Genomic DNA, 21453 nt, shown 5'->3' on the forward strand with positions numbered 1-21453 from the left:
CCAGGTCATTTTGTGGCTTAATAGCTCATTTCTCTTTGCTTTTGAAAAACTCCACTGTATGGCTGTACCAGTTTGTTTATCCATTCATCTGCTAAAGGACATCTTGGTTCCTTCCAGGTTGGATACTATATGAATGAGGCAGCTTTAAGTTATAGTGTTTGTGTGATGACATAACTTTTAGAATAGTTCAAATACCCAGAGAAGTAATCACTGGATCATATAGTAAAATTACGTTTGACTTTGGGAGAAACTACCACACTCTTTTTCAGAGTGTCCATGCATTTTACATTCCTACCAGCAATAGATAAGTGTTTCTCTTGCTCCATAATCTCATCATCAACAGGTATTATCTGTTTTTTTATTATTATTTTAACCATTTTAATAAGTATGTAATCAGATCTTATTGATTTTTACTTCAAATTTTTATTTTGAAATTTTCTAATTATAAATGAGATTGAGCTTAATTTGTCATATGCTTATCTGTCAGATGTATATCTTCTTTGGTGAGGTGTCTATTCAGATAGTGCCCATTAAAGAAAAAGGATTGTCTATCTTCCTACTGTTGAGTTTTAAAAGTTCTTTGTTTCTTTTAGGTAAGAGTCCTATACCTGATGTGTGTCTGGCAAAGTTTTTTTGTTTTGTCTTTCCCCCCAGTCATGTCATTGACTCTTGTGGCTTGTCTTTCCATTCCTTAATAGTGTCATTTTCAGAGAAATTTTTATTTTAGTGAAGCCCAATCTAACAGTTTTTTTATTCTTATATTACCCCCATTTACCTAAAAAACTTATGGCCAATGACATACCATTCCACATTTGCACTAGGTGGCTATGACGACAATAAGGAACTAATAGTAGTAATGGAGAAAATATGAAAAATGACAAGTGAAAAACGGTACAGCCACTGTGGAAATCGTTTGTCCATTCCTTGAAAATTTATACACAGAATTCCATATGACCTAGCAATTTCACTTCTAAGCATAAACTCAAAAGAACTGAAAACAGATACTGAAGCAAATTCTTATACATGAATATTTATAGTAGCATTACTCACAATGTCCATTAACACATACATGAATGAATAAATACAAGTGTCATGTTCATAAGATGGAATATTATTTGGTTAAAAAAATTAATGAAGTACTAACACATTCTGTAGCATGGATGACTGTTGAAAAACATGCTAGATGAAATAAGCCAATTATAAAAGATCATATATTATATAACTCACTTTCTACAAAATATCTAGAAAGGTAAATTAAAAGAAATCAAAAGCAGATTAGTGATTGTAGATGAATGGGGAGTGACAGCTTAACCTATACAGAGTTTCCTCTTGGGATGATTTAAATATTTTGGAACTAGAGATGATGCTTGTAAAAACTGTAAATGTACTAAGTGTCTGAACTATACACTTTCAAATGGTTAATTTTATGCTGCGAGAATCTTGTGTCAAAAAAAAATGAAAGGAAGAAAAAGAAAACAAATTGCCAAATCCAAGATAATTTAGTTAATCTTTTATTTCAGAAATTCTATAGTTTTGTCCATTTTTATTTAGTGAGTTATTATTTTTAAATAATAAATGCCCCAATTTATATACATACCTAGAGCATTCTTCTTTGTTACCTAAGAAAATAATGTAATTTTGTACATTCATTTTAAGAAACTCAATGTGATTTGAACTTAATAAAATACATTTTATATTTAATTTTATTGATCTCTCTTCTTTATTCTAATATATCCATATTTGGTTGTATAATAAATAATTTCAAAAATTATTAAATAAATTCTGCTGTATTGCACTGGGAACTGTATGTAGTCACTTATGATGGAACATGATGGAGGATAATGTGACAAAGAGAATGTATATATCTATGTGTTACCAGGTCATTTTGCTGTAGAGAAGAAAATTGACAGAACACTGTAAATCAAGTATAATGGAAAAAATAAAAATCGTTAAAAAAATAAAAAAATAAGTGGGAAAAAATTTAAATAAAAGGTGAGCTTATAGGGCAATGTATGGAGTAAAAACAATTATATTACAGTGCCTATTATATATTAAAATATACAGAAATGGAAGCTTTATGATTGCCATAATGAAAAAGTTTAACATTTTCATTGATTTTGTTGATTAAAAATATTTACTTTTCTTTATATCTCCCTAATAATTGGGTTTGTATTGCAAGCATACAAAATTAAAATTATGAAGCCACCATCACCCTAATACCAAAACCAAAGATACTACCAAAAAGGAAAATTATAGTCCATCATCTCTGATGAATATAGACACAAAAATTCTCAAAAAATTTTAGCAATCCGAATCCAGCAACATATAAAAAAGATCATACACCATGAACAAGTGGGATTCAACCCAGGTTCACAAGGATGGTTCAACATACACAAATCAATCAACATCATAACCACATTAACAAAAAAAAAAGTTAAAAACCACATGATCATCTCAATAGATACAGAAAAAGCTTATGACAAAGTCCAACATCCATTCATGATAAAAACTCTTACCAAAGTGGGTATAGAGGGAATAAACCTTAACATAATAAAAACCATTTACAACAAACCTACAGCAAATATAATACTCAATGGAGAAAAGCTGAAAGCCTTCCCTCTAAAATCTGGAACAAGACAAGGATGCCCACTCTCACCACTTTTATTCAACATAGTACTGGAAGTCCTAGCCACAGTAATCAGACAAACAAAATTTTAAAAAGTTACCTAAATTGGAAGAGAAGATGGCATGATACTATATACATGCAGATGATATGATACTATATACAGAAAACCATAAGGACTCCACACAAAAACTACTCGAACTGATCAAAAAATTCAGCAAAGTAGCAGGATATGAGATTAACATTCATAAATTGGTGTTTTTCTGTAACAATGAAATATTATAAAAGGAGTATAAAAATAGAACACCTTTTAAAATTGCACCCCCAAAATTAAATACCTAGGAATAAACCTGACCAAGGAGGTGAAAGACTTATATGCTGAGAACTATACAACATTAATCAAAGAAATTACAGCAGATTCAAAAAATATGGAAAGATATTCCATGCTCCTGGGTTGGAAAAATTAGTATCATAAAAATGGCCATACTATCCAAAGCAATCTACAGAGTCAGTGCAATCCCTATCAAATTACCCATGACATTTTTCACAGAACTACAACAAACAATTCAAAAATCTGTATGGAACCATGAAAGACCCAGAATTGCTAAAGCAACCCTGAGGAACAAAAACCAAGGAGGAGGCATAACTCTCCCAGACTTCAGGCAACATTACAAAGCTATGTTAATCAAGATAGTGTGGTACTGGTGTGAAAAGAGACATACAGACCAATGGAACAGAATAGAGAACCCAGAAATAAACCCAGACACCTAGGGTCATTTAATCTTCCACAAAGGACACAAGAATATAAAATGGGAAAAAGTCTTTTCAGCAAGCGGTGCTGGGAAAACTGGTCAGCTGCATGTAAATCAATGAAACTAGAACAAACCCACATACCATGCACAAAAATAAACTCAAAATGGCTGAAAGACTTAAACAGAATACAAGACACCATTAAACTCCTAGAAGAGAACATAGGCAAAACATTCTCTGACATCAACCTTACAAATGTTTTTTTAGGTCAGTCTCCCAAGGCAACAGAAATAAAAGCAAAAATAAACCAATGGGATCTAATCAATCTGACAAGCTTTTGCACAGCAAAGGAAACCATAGAAAAAAAAAAAAAAAAAAAAAAAAAAAGACAACCTGTGGAATGGGAGAAAATAGTTTCAAATGATGCAACTGACAAGGGCTTAATCTCTAAAATATACAAACAACTTATACAACTCAACAGAAAAACAAACAAACAAACAAAAAAACACAATTGAAAAATGAGCAAAAGTCCTTAACAGACATTTCTCCAAAGAAGATATACGGATGGCCAACAAGCACATGTAAAGATGTTCAGCATGTTCAACATCACTGATTAGCATAGAAATGCAAATCAAAACTACCATGAGATACCACCTCACACCAGTCAGAATGGCTTTTATTAATAAGTCCACAAATAACAAATGCTGGAGAGGGTGTAGAGAAAGGGACCCCTCCTACATTGTTGGTAGTAATGTAAATTGGTACAACCACTATGGAAAACAGTACAGTGGTACCTCAGAAAACTATATATAGAACTACCATTGGACCCAGAAATCCCACTCTTGGGTAAAAGACTATCCTTATAAAAGATACATGCACCTGTATGTTCAATTCAACACTATTCACAGTAGCCAAGGCATGGAACAATCTAAATGTGCATTGACAGATCAATGGATTAAAAAAATGTGGTATAGGGAGTTCCTGTCATGGTTAACGAATCTGACTAGGAACCATGAGGTTGCCTGTTCGATCCCTGGCCTCGCTCAGTGGGTTAAGGATCCGACGTTGCCGTGAGCTGTGGTGTAGGTTGCAGACGTGGCTCAGATCTGGCATTGCTGTGGCTGTGGAGTAGGCTGGCAGCTACAGCTCCGATTCGACCCCTAGCCTGGGAACCTCCATATGTCATGGGTGTGGCCCTAGAAAAGACAAAAAAAAAAAAAAAAAAAAAAAGATGTGATATTGGAATGCTACTCAGCCATAAAAAGAACAAAATAATGCCATTTACAGCAACATGAGTGGAACTAGAGACTCTCATTCTAAGTGAAGTTAAGTCAGAAAGACAAATACCATGTGCTATCACTTATATCTGGAATCTAATATATGGCACAAATGAACCTTTCCACAGAAAAGAAACTCATGGCCTTGGAGAACACACTTGTGGTTGCCAAGGAGGAGGAGGGAGTGGGATGGACTGGGAGTCTGGGGTTAATAGAAGCAAACTATTGTTTTGGAGTGGATAACCAATGAGATCCTGCTGTACAGCACATGGAACTATACCTAGTCACTTATGATGGAACATGATGGAGGATAATGTGAGAAAAAGAATATATATATATATATATATATATATGACTGGGTCACTTTGCTATACAGTAGAAAGTGACAGAACACTGTAAACCAGCTATAATGGAAAAAATAAAAATCATTTAAAAAAAGAAAAAATTATAAAATTTTTATGCATCAAACCAATTCAAAATAATATTTTTTTTCCAGTTTGACTTTTCTCTTTAAAATAGAAAAGAACCAGAATTCCCGTTATGTCTCAGTGGTTAACGAACCTGAGTAACATCCATGAGGATGTGGGTTTGATCCCTGGCCTTGCAGTGGGTTATGGATTTGGCGTTGCAGTGAGCTGTGGTGTAGGTCACAGATGCGGCTCAGATCGCGCATTTCTGTGGCTCTGTCATAGGCCAGTGGATATAGCTCTGATTCGACTCCTAGCCTGGGAACCTCTATATGCCACTGGTGTGGCCCTAAAAGACAAAAAGACAAAAGTAAAATAAAATTAAAATAAAATAAAATAAAATATTAAAAAAAATTATAAATGTTAAATGGATGTACGGAAAGATCAAAGCCAATTTTCCATTTTACTTTACATTGGGAGCCTGGAAATTAATATTAGGAAATTTGAGCCACCATCAATGTGGTATAAATAAGTCACTATAAATTCATTTTAATATTGATTATCCTTTAGTCATATTTTTTTCTTCTTCAATGTAAATATGTGAAATATCTAAAACATTGTATTTTGATTTTTGGATACACAATTAGGTTCATTAAAGTTAGGAAAGGAATAGAAAAGACTCAAAATAAGGAGCAGAGTAATATTATCAGAGTTAACTTCTTTACTGCATTCTAGCTAGAACAAATGGCAGCCCTTTACTTGATTACAGAGCTAGTTCACTGGGTAATTTGTAATTTCTATTGAAAATTTTATTTGAGACTGGGTTATTTGGGGTATTAGTAGTTTTGACTCAATGCCTGCCAAGTTTTTCAGAAGTCATGAAGATATTAATTTAATTAATTAAATAATATGTTTTTAGTGATATAAGAAAGATACATTAATCTAAACAAGGCTGTTTCATCATGTACAGAGGACAAAATATTTCGAGGAGAATACAGATAATTTTACTAAGAATGCATATGAATGGTAGCTTCAACAACAGGAATAAGGGCAGCTAGCTATATCAGTAATCCTTAGAAATAAAAGATCTCAGAATACCTCAGATTTTTCAGACTCATTATCTATACAGAATTGTGAAGCACTTTCTGGCATGTTGGGCCTAATGAGTCTCACACAGCTCTTTGGCACATGCTATTCTTGGCAGAAATCATATACTATGACCTATGAAAAACCTCAGCTTTGCTTGTTTCCTTGCCTACCCCACCCCCTTCCTTATTTTTTGCTACGACCAGCTTCTCATTTGAATTTAGTAAAACGTCATTCCAAAATTAGACCTGTTTCCTTGTTAAGGTCTGAATATCAAATACACAATGTCTTTATTCACTCTGATCTACCAAAAACAGTAAATTGTTCTCCTATGTTACTCCTTATTTTGTTTGCTGGCATAGTTACTTCATATCAGAGGTTCACGATAAGGAATTAAAATGTGATCAAATCCATAATGTTCGAATCCTACTTTGAACAGCATTCATTTCTGTTTCCAATACATGCCTATTCTTGCTCCAAATTCTCAGCAATTATTGACGTCTCAGAGAGACAATAAATATCATTCTTCTTCTGCTTCATAATTTTAAAGTAATAGAAAGATGAGGTCATGAGAAGAGACTATTTTCCAGATGAAGACATTTCCACTGCCACCATTATGCTTGGTTTTAAGAGTATACATTAAGCTTGGCCTGATGTAGTTGGATCTACTGTGATGACTAATTCTGGCACTCAGGCATTTCTTAAGCTGAAAGACCACATGACAATGCAATAATACAGACTAACCCTTTCAGGGCAGCACAAAGCAAAAGGTTCAGCAGTAGCAATGTGAGTGATCCAGGCACTTAGAGTTGGGAGTAGTTACTAGCTTCCCCTTTGGGTTAATTACCCACCAGCCTAGCCCAGCTTTACTGAATACTGTGAAAAAGAAAGACTGAACATCACACACCCATAATGTCTTCCTGCATTTTAAAAACAAAGGGAGAGATAATCTGATTTTAAGTGGGTTACCTCCCCTTTTCAATAAACTGAATATATAACACAATCATAAATTTGAATCTCTCACTTTGACAATAACGAACTAAGTGCTGCTTGTACTAATAGGAGGGAGACAGAGATTTTTGCAAGCCAGAGATCTGTAGCAGGTGTGTCAATGGAACATACTTCCTGTTTCTAATACAGCTGCGCATGTTTCTGGAAGGCAGTTTGAATTTGTGCCCCTCAACCTCAGTGATTTCATCTTGCTTGGCTCTAGATTTTGGCATGTCTGTGCATAAACTGTCAACTTTATTAGAGCTATAAAAGGCCTGAGTGTTAACATCAAGCATGCAGATGCAGAGCTCCCTTAGCCAAGCACACTTCCTGACCACCACAATAGTGCAGCTGCAACCATTGTGACCATTAGCAGTGACATTCTGTAAATCTTAATCTGTTAAACAGTGGCACCATCATGAGTTGATAGAAGGTAGACACTTACTATTCAATTAGCTGATGGGCAAATCTCTAAAACTATGCTTAGAGGCTGTTATATATTTGAAGACAAAAATACTGTTTATAAAAAATAGCTCATTCATAATTGCTTATTAAGCAATAATTTGGTGACTTTTTTGTTAGCTCGTGTCTTTTGATTTATCAAAGTATTTCACTTGAAAAGTGGAAAATTATTTTGAGGGCAGAACTTCTATTTTATCTGTTTCTAATAATACAGAGACTTGCTATCCTTTAAGGCAAAATTTGTGAGTCCTCTTTATCTTTTTGGTTCCTGAAAACTGACTCACATTTCTTCAGATCATTCTGTTGAATAGTGCCATGATGATAGAATCAACCAAGATATGGTAAATTAATATCACTTAATTATAATATAAATACTATAAGATATCAGTGTCTGATTTTGATTAGTAAAGAAGCAATAAGCCAAACATGATCATAATACTAATTTATTTCAGGTATTTACTTAAATATTGATGGTAAGGTGACTGAAAAAGAATACTAATGGCCTGAAGGAATTATGTTCATAAATTTAGAAGTTACTAATACAGAGATATTTAGTATGTTAATTGGATACCATAAGATCTGTTATTAGGGCATTCTTCCCCAAACTATTTCTATTTAACTTGATATGTGTTATTTACATACTATGCCCAGGGAATACAAGGATAAACAAAATATACGGAACTTGTCCTTGCTCCTGGAGCTTATATTCAGTCTTATAGTCTACGATGGTTACTAAAATAAACCCTGAAATTCATAGAATGTCATTTCTCTAAATATGATTGTAGTCGCAATTTCTACATCAGTAGAGATTTATTTAAGTTTCCTAATGCTGCTATAACAAATTACAAAATGTACTGGCATAAAACAGTATACACTAATCTTACAGTTCTGGAGGTCAGAAGTCCTAAAATCAAGGTGTCAATATGCTATGCTCTCTCTGGATACTCAAGAAAAATAAGTTACTTTCTTGCCTTCTGTATCTCCTAGAGAAAGCCTACATTCCTTTTCTTGGCTTATGATCTTCCTCCTCTATTTTCAAAGTCAGAGAAGGATAACACCTTTAAATTTCTCTCTCTCTCTCATCTTAGCTTCTACTGTCGCACCTTCTTTTCTGACTTTGGCCCTCCTGTCTTTTGCCACGTAGTTAACATATTTGTAGGTCTCAGGGATGAGGACGTAGACATCTTTGAGAAATTATTATTTTGCCTGTCACAAATTCTCTACACTAGGGTGACCCACTCATTTATAAGTTGATAATCTATATATCATATATTAACATAACAATGTGGATGAAAAGTCAAGTTATCAAAATATTTTTCTTAAATATCTTACAGTCTATAATTTTAGGGAATAACTTGGATGATGGGTTAAAGCTTAATTTTTTTTTTCTCACAAGTTGGCTTATGCAGTGCTCATGCTCTCTCTCGCTCTCGCTCGCTTTCTCTCTCTCTCTCTATATATGTATATATATATATATCTTTATAGCTTTTGATATGAAATCATAAGAAAAATCATTGATGACTCCAAAGTTTATTCTTTAATTTTCACAATTCATTATCATGATGCATGAATGTGCCATTTACCTTCTTGCTTACCCGGCTCCTTTTTCAAGGTAGTTGAGTAATAATATGAGGAAACTAAATTACATTAATTTCATTAATACTAGAAAAATCGAATTTAAGTTAACTATTTTAGTTATCTCCAACTGGGATAGTTAACTTTCTGTGTCAAGTTGGATAGGCCATAGTACCCAGATATTTGTTCAAATATTCTACATGTTTCTGTGAGGATGTTCTGAGATGAGATTTATATTACTGTTTTCCATAATGTAGATGAACCTATATTTAAAGAAGGCCAATCAGCTAAAGGTTTGAGTAGAACCAAAAGCTGACCTGTGAGAAAAAGGCAATTCTGCAGCAGACTGCAGCTGAACTTGAAATGCATCTTTTTCCCAGGTCTCCAGCCTGCTGGCCTCCCCTATTAGATTTGGAATTCACCAAGCATCCACACTTATATGAACTGACTCTTCAAAGTAAATCTTTCTATGTATATACACATCCTACTGGTTTTATTTCTTTGGAGAACCCCAACATACCACCTGATATTAAAGTTATCTGTAATATGTGGTAACATTTAAATTATTATAAAATAACATATTAGAGTCATATCTTACTAGTTATATATTGCCACATAACTAAGTATGCCAAAACATGGCAATAATCATTATTGTCATACAGTTTCTGTGGGTTAAGAATCTGGAAGCAGCTTAGCTGGCTTGTTCTCATTTAGAGTCTTTCATAAAGCTATAATCAGGTGTTATATTAGTCAAGACTACAATCATTTGAGGTTTGACTGGGACTGAAAGTGTTCTAAGTTCACTCACATGGCTGTTGGTTGGAAGCTTCAACTCCTTGCTGCTTGAGGCTCACCATATAAATGCTTAACATTTGTCAGCTAGCTCTCTCAGGGCATGTGGTCCAAGAGATAAAAAACAAAACTATACTGCCTTATACAGCCTAGTGTTCTAGTCACATACTGTCACCATGGATTAGTAATTCATTAAAAGTGAGTCACTAAGCCCAGTCCACACTCAAAGAGGGGGGACTACATAAGGGTATAAATATATAAAGGGTAGAAATCATTTGGGGCCATCTCTGAAGTTGGCTACCAATACTTTTAAAGAAGTAAAAGGCTTTGAAATGTTTAATAGTTATGCCCTGTTTTTTATAACAATAATGAACAGCAGTTGGCAAACTATATCTTCAAGCTATTAGGCTTTTTTTTTTTTTCTTTTCATTGTTAGAGGGTTAAAAAAATAAGAAGAATATGTGACAGGGACCATATGTTGGTTAGAAAAGCTTAAAATATTTACTATCTGGTTCTTTGTAGAAAATTCTGCCAATCCCTAGTTGTCAGGAATAATATTTGAGGCAATATCAATATCAGCATAGTTATCTGAAACAAGTTAAAGAAATATAAATCTGCTAACTATATTATCTTAGGCCCCCATTTCTGTTTTCATTTATACAAGCCGACAATAAACTTTTGTTAATATTGTTGGGGTTTTTTTGTTGTTGTTTTTTAAATGTTTGTAATACCACCTCATATTTGTAATTAAGGACACTGCTGTCAACTAAAAAATGAAAACATTCGTTTTTAGGAAGGCTTTGGTATTAAATTCACAATACATTTCACTATTTCTTCAGCAAGGCTACCTCAAGAGTGGAATAAGCACAAAAGAACCATAACTATTACTGCTCTCTGTGCTTCAGAATTCCTCATATACAGATCAATCCTTCCCCCTAGTCTCTACCACTCTCCTTTGGGGACTACTATGTTCATAGAGTCTTCCTATATTCATTTCTCAGAATGACCATTACACTGTGGATTAGTATTGCAGAAACCAATTTTCATTCCAAAGACATTCACTCCTATTGATCCTAGATGCTGTACTATATGAGATATTTCTCCACTGTATGGAATCAATCATAAGGTCAATCAAAATATATTTACTAAAAACTGTATGTTAAATAATATTTTGTGCACTGCGGGTATCTCAAAGAAGTAAAAGGCTCACAGTGAAATCCATAGGCCAGTAGGAAAGCAAACCTTGCTAATGTAACATCAGCTAATAACCAAGCCAATATGAGTGACATGCTAAGTCAGTGCAACTGAGAAAAAAGGTAGAGAAAACATGTCCAGTTGAATCTCTTGTACTTTAAAAGTAGGTCACTGTGTGATGTTTGAGCTCATGGCCACGTTAGAATTTTGTTAAACCCATTAAGGCTGCACCTTCTTTTTTTGTACTGAAGTAGAGGATCGAAAGCTCAATATTTGATTTTGCCTTATTTACCTTTAATGTTTCCTTTACTATCAACAGCCCAGTATGACTAAGAATTTAACTGTCCCAAACTTATTTCCAATAAGTACCTGGTAATTATTCATAACATAAAAATCAAAGATAACAGCTACTGCTGTGATGATACCATGAATATTTTTCTATTTTCATCATCCTTATACAGATGTCCAGCCAACATGTTACTGAACTACTGAGAAATTAAACCTCTAGTTGTTGCAGATGCTATGAATGAAGCCATGAGAGACTATCAGAAAGAATGAGAGAAATTATTATTTAAAAATGACTTTGTGTGTGTTTAATTATATTCCCTACATACAGTGGTAAAAATGTCTATGTTGAATTGTTTCCTAAAACAGTAATACAAACACTATTCAGGCTTATAAAAGCTGTATTACTTTTTTTGTTTAAAGTTAGCAAATTTATTTAGTTTCCTAAGGTAGAGCTCCATTATATATTTGATGTGCATGCTTTTGTGAAACTGAACACTTAGAAAAGAGCAAGGAGGTTGCAAGAAATAAAAACTTTTTTCCATTCCTTTCAAAATTTAGTTAACTTTCCTTCCCACCTTATCAAAGCAATTATCTGATACAAGTGAAAGTTAAATTGGTGTAAGTATAAACATATATTCGCAGGTATACCTAAAATTTCTATCTGATTTGAACAGTGGAAATGCTTCAGTAAAAGGTAGATTTGTTTGTGGCCTTCTTAGGAGAAAACTTAATGTCATGCATTTATTTCAGTAGAAAGAATTTTCTAAAAAGAACACTGAAGAACTAAAGGCATGATGAAGTATTCAGTTCTAAAAGTTTCCAGACAATTTGAAAATGTCAGGACACACATTATTCTGTTTATATTAAACAACCTGTCAGCCCAGCACATTTGTGAAAAATAACAGTGGTTATTTGTTAGGTATTTATAATATCTCTTCATTTAACTCAAAATGCCCCTCCTCCACTGAGACCATTAAAAAAATATTCTTTATCGCCATGTAGCACCTTCCAGTCATTTAACACACTAATGTTTAAACTAGAACAAAGCTGGTGATATTGCCCTTACTATAAACTGAATGTTGTGTTCTCCCAAAATTCCTATGCTGAAACTTAATCCCCAATGTGATAATATTTGTTGTAGAATCTTTGGAGGTGATTTGGTCATAAGGGTGTAGCCCGCATGAATGGGACTAGCACTCATACAAGAGTGTTAGAGAAGAGACCTTATACAAGAGTCCAGAGGCTCCCTTACCCCTTTTCTATGTGAGGACACATCAAGAAGACTGATGTCTATGAAATAGGAAGCAGGCTCTTGCCAGTCACCAAATCTGCCAACACCTTAATCTTGGACTTCCCAGATTGCCGGATTGTGAGAAACATATTTCTGTTGTTTATAAACCACTCATACGTGGTATTTTTTTATACGCAGCCTGAATGGACTAAGACAGCCCTGCAACTCAGAGAAGTCAAATAAATGTACAATATGACTAGAAAGTAACATCACAAAATAGAGGATCAATATGAAGAAAAAGTGGTCTTCATATGACACATAGGGTCTAACTATTGGTAGCGTGAATGTACGCACACTAGTTATTATTAAAATATCTAATCTAAATTCACCTAATAACCTTTTATAATAATGCAGACTGTCTTGTTTTAACTGAACTCATGGGTATATGTTGCGAGACATGTTTTTATAATATTTTCTTAGCCTCTTTGCTGAAAACTCCGTCTTGTCCTTCCTTACTTTGTCCCATCTTCCAGCTTGAGAAACAGTCATGGTGATGGTAAATGACTTAAGCTTAAGAACAAAGACCTAAAGGCATGGGTTATTTGCGGGGTCAGCTGAATGAGGACATAATACAATGGTCTAGGCGCACCAGACCTGTGCGGATTGGCACGCTATTTGCACAAGAATGATATGTCCTCTAAAGAATAAGAGAAAGAGCCTCATGGCCAAGTGGTTTATGAGTGTTCATTAACAGAATATGCATTAGAAAAGAGAACCAAGGTGCAAACCTAGGCACATAGGGTTGCTGCAAATAGGCATGACTTTTGCGGAGGCACAGTGAGGATTCTCTGAAATGCTATGCATAGATAACTAACTCAAATGCTAATGATTCTTAAATGCCTAAAGTCTAGAGTAAAAGTTTAACCATCTACCAGCTAAGTGACTTTTAAAATAATAAAAGAACTTATAAAATAATAAAAAAAACCTATATCCTGCACTACAACCCCCTTTTCACTTGACTTAATCCTCAAGAGCACAATAAAAGCAGTGTGGTTTCTTGAGGCAGGGCTCTTGGTCCCTGAGACCTTGAGTCCCCAGGTTCCCACCTTTGATTAAGATAAATGTCTCTGTGTCTTGTTTTATGTTAACTTTCTTTCCTTAAGTTCCACAGCACCCGTTCTTCAGCCCCATCCTGCTGTGGTCTAGGCAGGTATAATTTTCAAATCAGTCAGTTAAGATGTCTTAAGAGTTATACTCTAGTTAAGACATCATACTAGATAGACACTATGGAGGAAACAGAGGTGGGCTCTTTAAGACACGGTGCCTGGCTTGTCAAGCTGAAATCACTAGAAAATTGAGGAGAATAGAAAGAAGTCAAAAGCCAGGACAGCTGGCCAGCATATAAAGGCAGGAGGTTAGATCTATGATGTTCCTAAGAATTGAGGTTAAAATGAAGGAGGATATAAAGTCAGAAACTGGATTTTCAAAAAATATCTACGCATCATGAACCATACAATATCTTTCGCTTCTTTTAATGAATAGTAAATATTCTGAAATATCCTGCAGGTGAAAATTAATCCTTTGAAAATGGATTTCACCATATTTTACCATATAGCCAGCAGATTTTTAAGAACACAGCTACATTCACAAGAAACTTAAGGGAAACACATAAGGACTTAGGACCTTTGCACTGGTGGCATATAAACAACAAGCATTTATTTTTCTCAGTTCTGGAGGCTAGGAAATCTCAAATTACACAGATATGTTGGGGGCCAGTTTTCTATTGACTACTAACTTCTTAATGTAAACTCAGATGCAAAAGAGAAAGGGATCTCTCTGAGGCCTTTAATAAGGGCACTAATCCTACCAAAACAGAGATGGAAACGAAAACTAGAATGCTAAATTGATTCTAAATGGTTGATTCTATTGTTGTCCAAGTGTCGGGAGACATGTTTCTACAATCTTTTCTTAGCCTCTCTGCTTTTATTTTCTATGCTGAAAACTCCACCTTGTCCTGCTTTACCTTTACACTATATTCCTGATTGAAAAACAGTCTCAGTGCTGGTAAATAACTTAAGCTTAAGAACAAAGACCTAAAGGCATAAGTTATTCATGTGGTCAGCTGAATAAGGACATAATGCTTTGGTCTAGGCATGCCAGACCTGTGCAGATAGGCACACCATTTGCACAGCATGGTATGTCCTATTAAAATAAGAGGAAGAGGAGCCTCAAGGCCCCAGGGGGTTTATGAGCGGTCCTTAGCAGGACATGCACCAGCAAGGAGAACAGAGAATGGAGAACAAGGTGCAAACCTCAACACACTGCTGGCTGGGTTGCCTCGGATAGGCACGTGTCTGCAGAAGCACAACAGTGATTCTTTAGATGCCATGCATAGGCAGCTGACAGCCGGGCTTCCTCAATGCTAATGACTATTAAATACCTAAAGGTCAGAATAAAAGCTTAACCAGCTACCAGCTATGTGACTTTTAAAATAATAAAAGAACTATATCATGCACCTACAGTCCCCTCCTCACTTGACATAATCCTAAAGAGCACAATAAAAGCAGTGTGTTTTCTTGAAGCAGTGCTCTTGGTCCCTGAGACCTTGAGTCCCCAGGTTCCCACCTCTGATTAAGATAAATGTCTCTGTGTCTTGTTTTATGTTAACCTTTTCTTAAGTTTCACAGCACCCATTCTTCAGCCCTCACTTGCTGAGCTGGTCTTGGCATCCAAGGACTTTTGCTAATTCCAGGAAAGCAAGAAGTTACAGCCCTGGGTTTACTATGTGTTTTGTGTCAAGAGTCTTGACCTGAGCTAGCAGGAGAACTGAGCTGTTGCTTCCAAGTTAAGCCAGAGCCATGGAAGCCACATAGCATACTTAGTGAAAAGCAAACTAAAGAATAAATTTTAAAATAGTCTTTTTCCCAGAAAAGGAAGAATATAAAAATCTTTCCTGTTAAAGTTACTTTTTATAGTAAATACTGTCTCCTCAAAAATGACCTGAGAATGAATTTACATGATCTATGATGATTCAAGCTGAGAATGAAACTAAAATGGTTATAAATTGTTGGCAGTCTAGGGAGTCTGGCAAAAATTAAACAAACAAAGCTGGAAATACTCCTGAAAGAAAGTTGACTGCTGGTGATATCAGATATTGGAATTACTGATTAAAAAGTCTAAAATAATTATGGAAACTAAAAAAAAGATAAGGTTCAAAGATTTTAATTCTCTTTCTCAGTAAAATTTTTCACTCTATTGCAAGCTTTCAACAAAGGAGAAAAATCCATCTTATGTATCTCATTTTGGATTTCATTCTTCATAATGCTTTATATGTATTCAGGGACCAGATTTGGAATATTTGCAGGCTAATTTAATAAGCCAATCCACATACCTTATTAGCTGTTTCAGAGTTCATGAAAATGAGCTGGCATTTAATGAGTAAATACAGATTCTGCTGCACTGAAACATCTGGCAATTGCTTCTTGAGGCTCTCTTATTGTTGGAACATATCCCTTTGGTTTTACACTGTGTTTTTTCTTAAATATTTGTTTATATCAATAATAAAATGGTATTCTTTCTTAATCCTTGCTTGGGGCCTTGAAAAACACACATGGTCTTTAAAAAAAGATGTCTTCATTCTTTCACACTTTTACTTTTGCTCTGGTTATGACTGAAATAGTTTGGATTTTAAAAAGTGATTTATTTTCATAAATGCTTAAGGGAAAATACTAAAGACAAAACAATTATTTTATCTTCTACGCAGAATGGTTCACAATAAGTTCATGTATCACAGGTTCTATTGAAAAATAATAAAACATAAGGAAAAAAAAACTACAACCTCTGATGATATCTGAATTTTTACACCAGAGAAGTCATCTGCAATTTTTGGAGTACTTCTACATGCCAAGCAATTTCCAGTGATTATCTTTTTAATCCTCTAATTAATCCTATTGGAAAAGTATTATCATTTCTATTTCATAATGGAAAACTATAACTGAGCAATGTTAAAATAAATTGATGTCATGAACAGTAAGTAGTGGCATGTAGAAACTGATTAATTAATTATGTGTTATCTATTTTTTAACAGGTTTTCGCATTGGGACCATTATGAAATTATAGGTAGCAGAACTTTTTTTTTTCTTATCCTGTGTGTTTCACACAGGGCTTGAAACTTAGTAAATAGTCAATAAACATAGCTTTAGTTAAATAAATGAGATGGATAATTGTCATCTGCTTTAAAATCTGAAAACAGCATATAAGATGAATGTGACTAGAGAAGCAGCAATAATAATTAGATCTTTATGGTAGTACTTTGAGTGTGAAACTGTGAGGAATCTTAACCAAGGTCACTTCAGTGGGAATGGAAAAGAAAGGACATAAATAATTTATAACATTGGCAGCCATATAGGATATCTGTCTGGCTTATACCTCACTGAAGAAAATAACAAAACTGAGCTACTAGTTTTTTGGTACATTGATTACACTGCAATTATTTTGCTATCTTTGTTATATATTGTCATTGTACTACACATAACTTATTTTATTCATCACATCTTTACTCTGAAACTCCCAAAGACTCTCACTTTTCAGCAAGCTCTCAGTCTGGAATATTTTTGTTGATAATGTGGATAAAAATTCTTCAAAGAATTTACTGTGGCTACAAAAAAAAAGATACAAATAGAATTGAGATATGGCTCTAGTTTAAGTCCTGTTGGTATTTCCATGCCTAACATAAAGCCCAGACCTTCAAGAAGCACATTTATTTATTTCACTTTATATTTATAATTCCTGGACATGGTGTGCTGTTTGCAAAATAACTTTAGTTGTTTAAGTGAAGTAATATTTTTGGCTCTTAAAGGGTATTTCTCAAAGACAGCTAATTGATGCAAAACTTGAGTATCTGAGTTAAAGGAAACCATTTTCCTAATATCTGAAGATGTCTGCATGGGAATTCATCATTATCATTATCACTAGGCTGTGTGCTGAGCAACAGAAAAGCTAGATATTATTCACTCTGAAAGCTTTGAGGGCACACTATACATCACCTCGTTGCTTTTTAATAGACTTAAACATAGGAATCGGGTGTGTGGATAACAAGAATTGTGATATTTTTCCATATATTTAGAACTTTTATCCATGAATAGCACATATAAAATAGACACTGCTTTTCCCACCTGATATAAGGAGAGAAATATAAACAGATCCACTTTTTATCATGTTGTCTAGTGTGTTGTCAAGAATATTAGAATTATATTTGAAAGTTAGATTGACTATACTGTTTTGTTGCAACAATGAAGTTAAAATTTAAATAACATAAGTTCCTTTTGGGTGTCCATTCCTTATGGCAGAGTGGACATAAATTTCCCAAGTATTGGTAACATTGGAAAGTAATACATTTTGGAACTAAGTTAATTTTGGAGAAGAAAAATCTGAGATAAATAAGCTATCTGAACAACTTGTCATGACTGTTTATGAAAGTTATCAAGTTACGTATGTTTTGAAACTGGCTCAGGGAACATGATATGTAAACTATGGCTAGCAGTTGATTTAGGAATCATCTTACTTTGCAATATCTTTTCTTATCCCTATATCTGATACTGGAGAAGAAGCTCTGCGGTATTTACTTGAACTCTACCTCACTCCTCTTTTTTTTGGGTTGGTGATTCTGAAACTTTAATGCATACAGGAACCACCCAGGGAGCTTATAAAAATCCCAGTGCCCAGGCCACATCTCATGTGAATTAAATGAAAATCTCTGAGGACAGTTCATAAGAGTCAGTAGTTTCTAATGTTTCCTAGATGATTCCAATATGAAGCTAAGACGGAAAACCAATGCTCTAGATTCTGAATTACCTCTTTCTCAGGTGAACTGTTTGCATAAGAATATTAAATGCTTGATATAAAGCTAAAGGTCTAATTTCCATGTTCAAGTAACATGTCAAAAGCTCTGAATCTTTTATCCAGATGCTCTTGCTCTCACACTCCTCATTTGCCTCATCCTAAGGCAAACTTTTTGCTAGGGGTGAGTTTTTTATTCTTAAGGCATCTGAGATAAAGAAGACACACTGTTCACCTTTCTTTAGTAGAAAAGAATCTATCTGTGTTAGACTTCAACTACAGTTTTTAAGAATTGATTATATCGAAATAAATAAATGAAATGATCATCAACTAATGCCATCTTGAGGCTGGAAAAACCTAATTCCAAATGTATTTAATTTCAAACATATAGCAATTGAAATAAATGCCAAATATCTCTATGTCAGACGCCAGATTGCTGATAACGCCTCTTTCTGTGAATATTAACTTTTGTGTTCAGACTTGAATGAAAATGTAAGTTGCCACAGGAAAAAAAATGTAGAGTAGATATCAAATATGCTCATTCTATTTTTTTAATCTTTTATTACATGAGCACAGATACTCTAGTGAATTTAAGAGTAAAAATAATAATATATGCCTGGCATAAAACATTTCCTAAGTGCCTGGCTGTGTGCTTAAGTGCTTCATATTTATTAATGCATTTACTTTTATTACAATAATAATTTCCATTTTATAGGTGAAGAAACCAATGTTTATAGACCATAAATAGCTTGTCTTCAAGAAATTCTCTGGCAGATCTAGAATCTAAACTTGATGGTGTATAACTCTAAAAGTACTTCTATGTAATCACTATATATATTAACCTTTATTTAAGACAGCCTACTTACCATGAAAAATAGTTTGTAAGTACAAATAGAGGATAATGAAAAAGATGGAAAACTTACATGGTTTTCAATATTCTCCACAATTTTAGGTATTTTTATCTTGTGGGTGTATAAATCCATTTAACAAACATGCATTAAGCATCTATTCACAGGCACAATGTCAGATTTCAGAAAAACATGGATAAATACAGGGCTTTTCCCTCAAAGAGCTTTAAGTTGTGAGGGAGATAAAAGCTTGAAAGAGCTATTGCTCTCATATGGGACTGTTTGGTGTAAAATGAGGACAAATACAATCCAGATGGCATAGCAGACCTACCTTGAACAATTAAAGGTCATTTAATCCACTGGAACTCGGTAGAAGAGGAGAATTTGGGTACAGGATGGGACTCCATAAAACTTTCCCATTATTGTAAGCTATCTGGAGGATAACCATTATTGTCAAATATAACAATAAATACAAAATTCAAAAAGAGGCATGAAAACACACATACATGTATATGGTGAAGTACATTTTGAATATGAAACTGGCCATTTGGTTTAATACACATGAAAAAAATTCTAGAATTTATTTTTTATTTTTAGTTACTTTTTAATCCATGATTGATTGATTGATTGATTGATTTTTGCTTTTTAAGGCCACACATGTGAAAGTTCCCAGGCTAGGGAATCAGAGCTGCAGCTGCTGCCCTATACCACAGACATGCAACGTAGGATCTGGGTCATATCTACGACCTATACCACAGCTCATGGCATACTTAATGCCAGATACTTAACCCATTGAATAAGGCCAGGGATTGATACTGCATCCTCATGGTTACTAGTTGGGTTGGCTACTCCTGAACCACAAGGGGAACTCCTCAATGTATAATTTAAATGTGTTAAAAGTTGTCATTTTGAGTGTACAGTTTTATGAGTTTCAAGAGGTACCAAATCATGTACCACCACCATAGTATTTTTTTTTCAAATTTTTGTAATTTTAACCATATGGGTCTCATTCCTTATTATGAATGTGAAAAAACAGAACAACAACAAAAAGTATTTCCTGCTTTTAATCTAAATCACAGTCAAAAAATACCGTGTGAGTTTAACATGAGGCAAAATTCAATAATTAAGAAAATTAGACTTTTTTGATGGACATAAATTATCATACATGTACTACTTCTATAGAGCTTTTTTGAGACATCAACAAGTTATCTTAAGAGAATACAGGTTCTTTTAAATTAAATCTTCTAAATAAAAGAATATTAATATGAACCAAGAATATGGGGTGTACACATGACCTTATAAAATAAGAACAAAAGCAGAATTTGAAAAAGTAGATTCTAAGTCACTGGCCATATTTTACTTTAGTACTAGACAAGGCCATGGACCTACATCTTAGCATGTGACATTAAAAATCATCTCCACTCCTTGAGATATATACATAACTGAAAACAGGGGGATTGCTGACCATTGCAACATAGACTCATATCCATTTCTGGTCAGTCAAAACGTTACTTCTTCCTTTTGGCAGTCATTAGGATATGCTTTGCTCTTTAGAAAGTAAGTTACTTGTCAGGTGAAAGTCTCTTTTTTAAGTTACTTATTTTTATTGAAGTACAACTGACCTACAATACTATATTAGTTCCAGGAGTACAACATAGTGATTCAATATTTCTGTACATCGAAAAATGATCATCACAGTAAGGCTAGTTACCATTTGTCACAATACAATATATCGACTATATGCCCCATGCTGTACATTTCCAACCCACCACCAATTTACTTTATAACTGGAACTCTGTACCTCTTTATCTCCCTCACTTATTTTACTTATCTCCCCAGCCCCACCCAGGAAAACTTCTCTGATGTGCTTGCTCTTTGACTTTACACATTATTAGCCTCAAATCTTGGTATTATGTATAGATATACCAATGCTTATGATAAGGCAGCCAAAGCTACATTTAAGCTCTTTGAAACTGTACTAACATTAAAGAGATTTGTGATTAAGGTATACAATCTCTGATATGGGCTCCATGGGCCAGGTAAAAAGCTGTAGCCGTGAGGAAAATAAGACCTTAGGGCATAAAATTTTTAT

At 34.2% G+C, this 21453-nt stretch overlaps 2 long non-coding RNA genes across 5 annotated transcripts in view; both read right to left on the reverse strand.

Annotated features, from left to right (window-relative positions):
• Window positions 1–21453, reverse strand: part of LOC110260015 (uncharacterized) — a 645415-nt gene that overhangs the window by 440889 nt on the left and 183073 nt on the right. The window lies entirely within an intron of this gene.
• Window positions 14194–19794, reverse strand: LOC146404807 (uncharacterized). The gene is made up of 2 exons (XR_014841972.1): window positions 19693–19794; window positions 14194–17332 (listed from the first exon to the last, which is right to left on the reverse strand). It is a non-coding gene; the product is annotated as an uncharacterized LOC146404807 (long non-coding RNA).

Source organism: Sus scrofa, chromosome 3 (genome assembly GCF_054392235.1).
Source record: "Sus scrofa isolate SSC_HxYL_T2T_F1_AM1 chromosome 3, Sscrofa_HxYL_maternal_Yorkshire_Landrace_v2.0, whole genome shotgun sequence".
NCBI classification, from domain to species: domain Eukaryota; kingdom Metazoa; phylum Chordata; class Mammalia; order Artiodactyla; family Suidae; genus Sus; species Sus scrofa.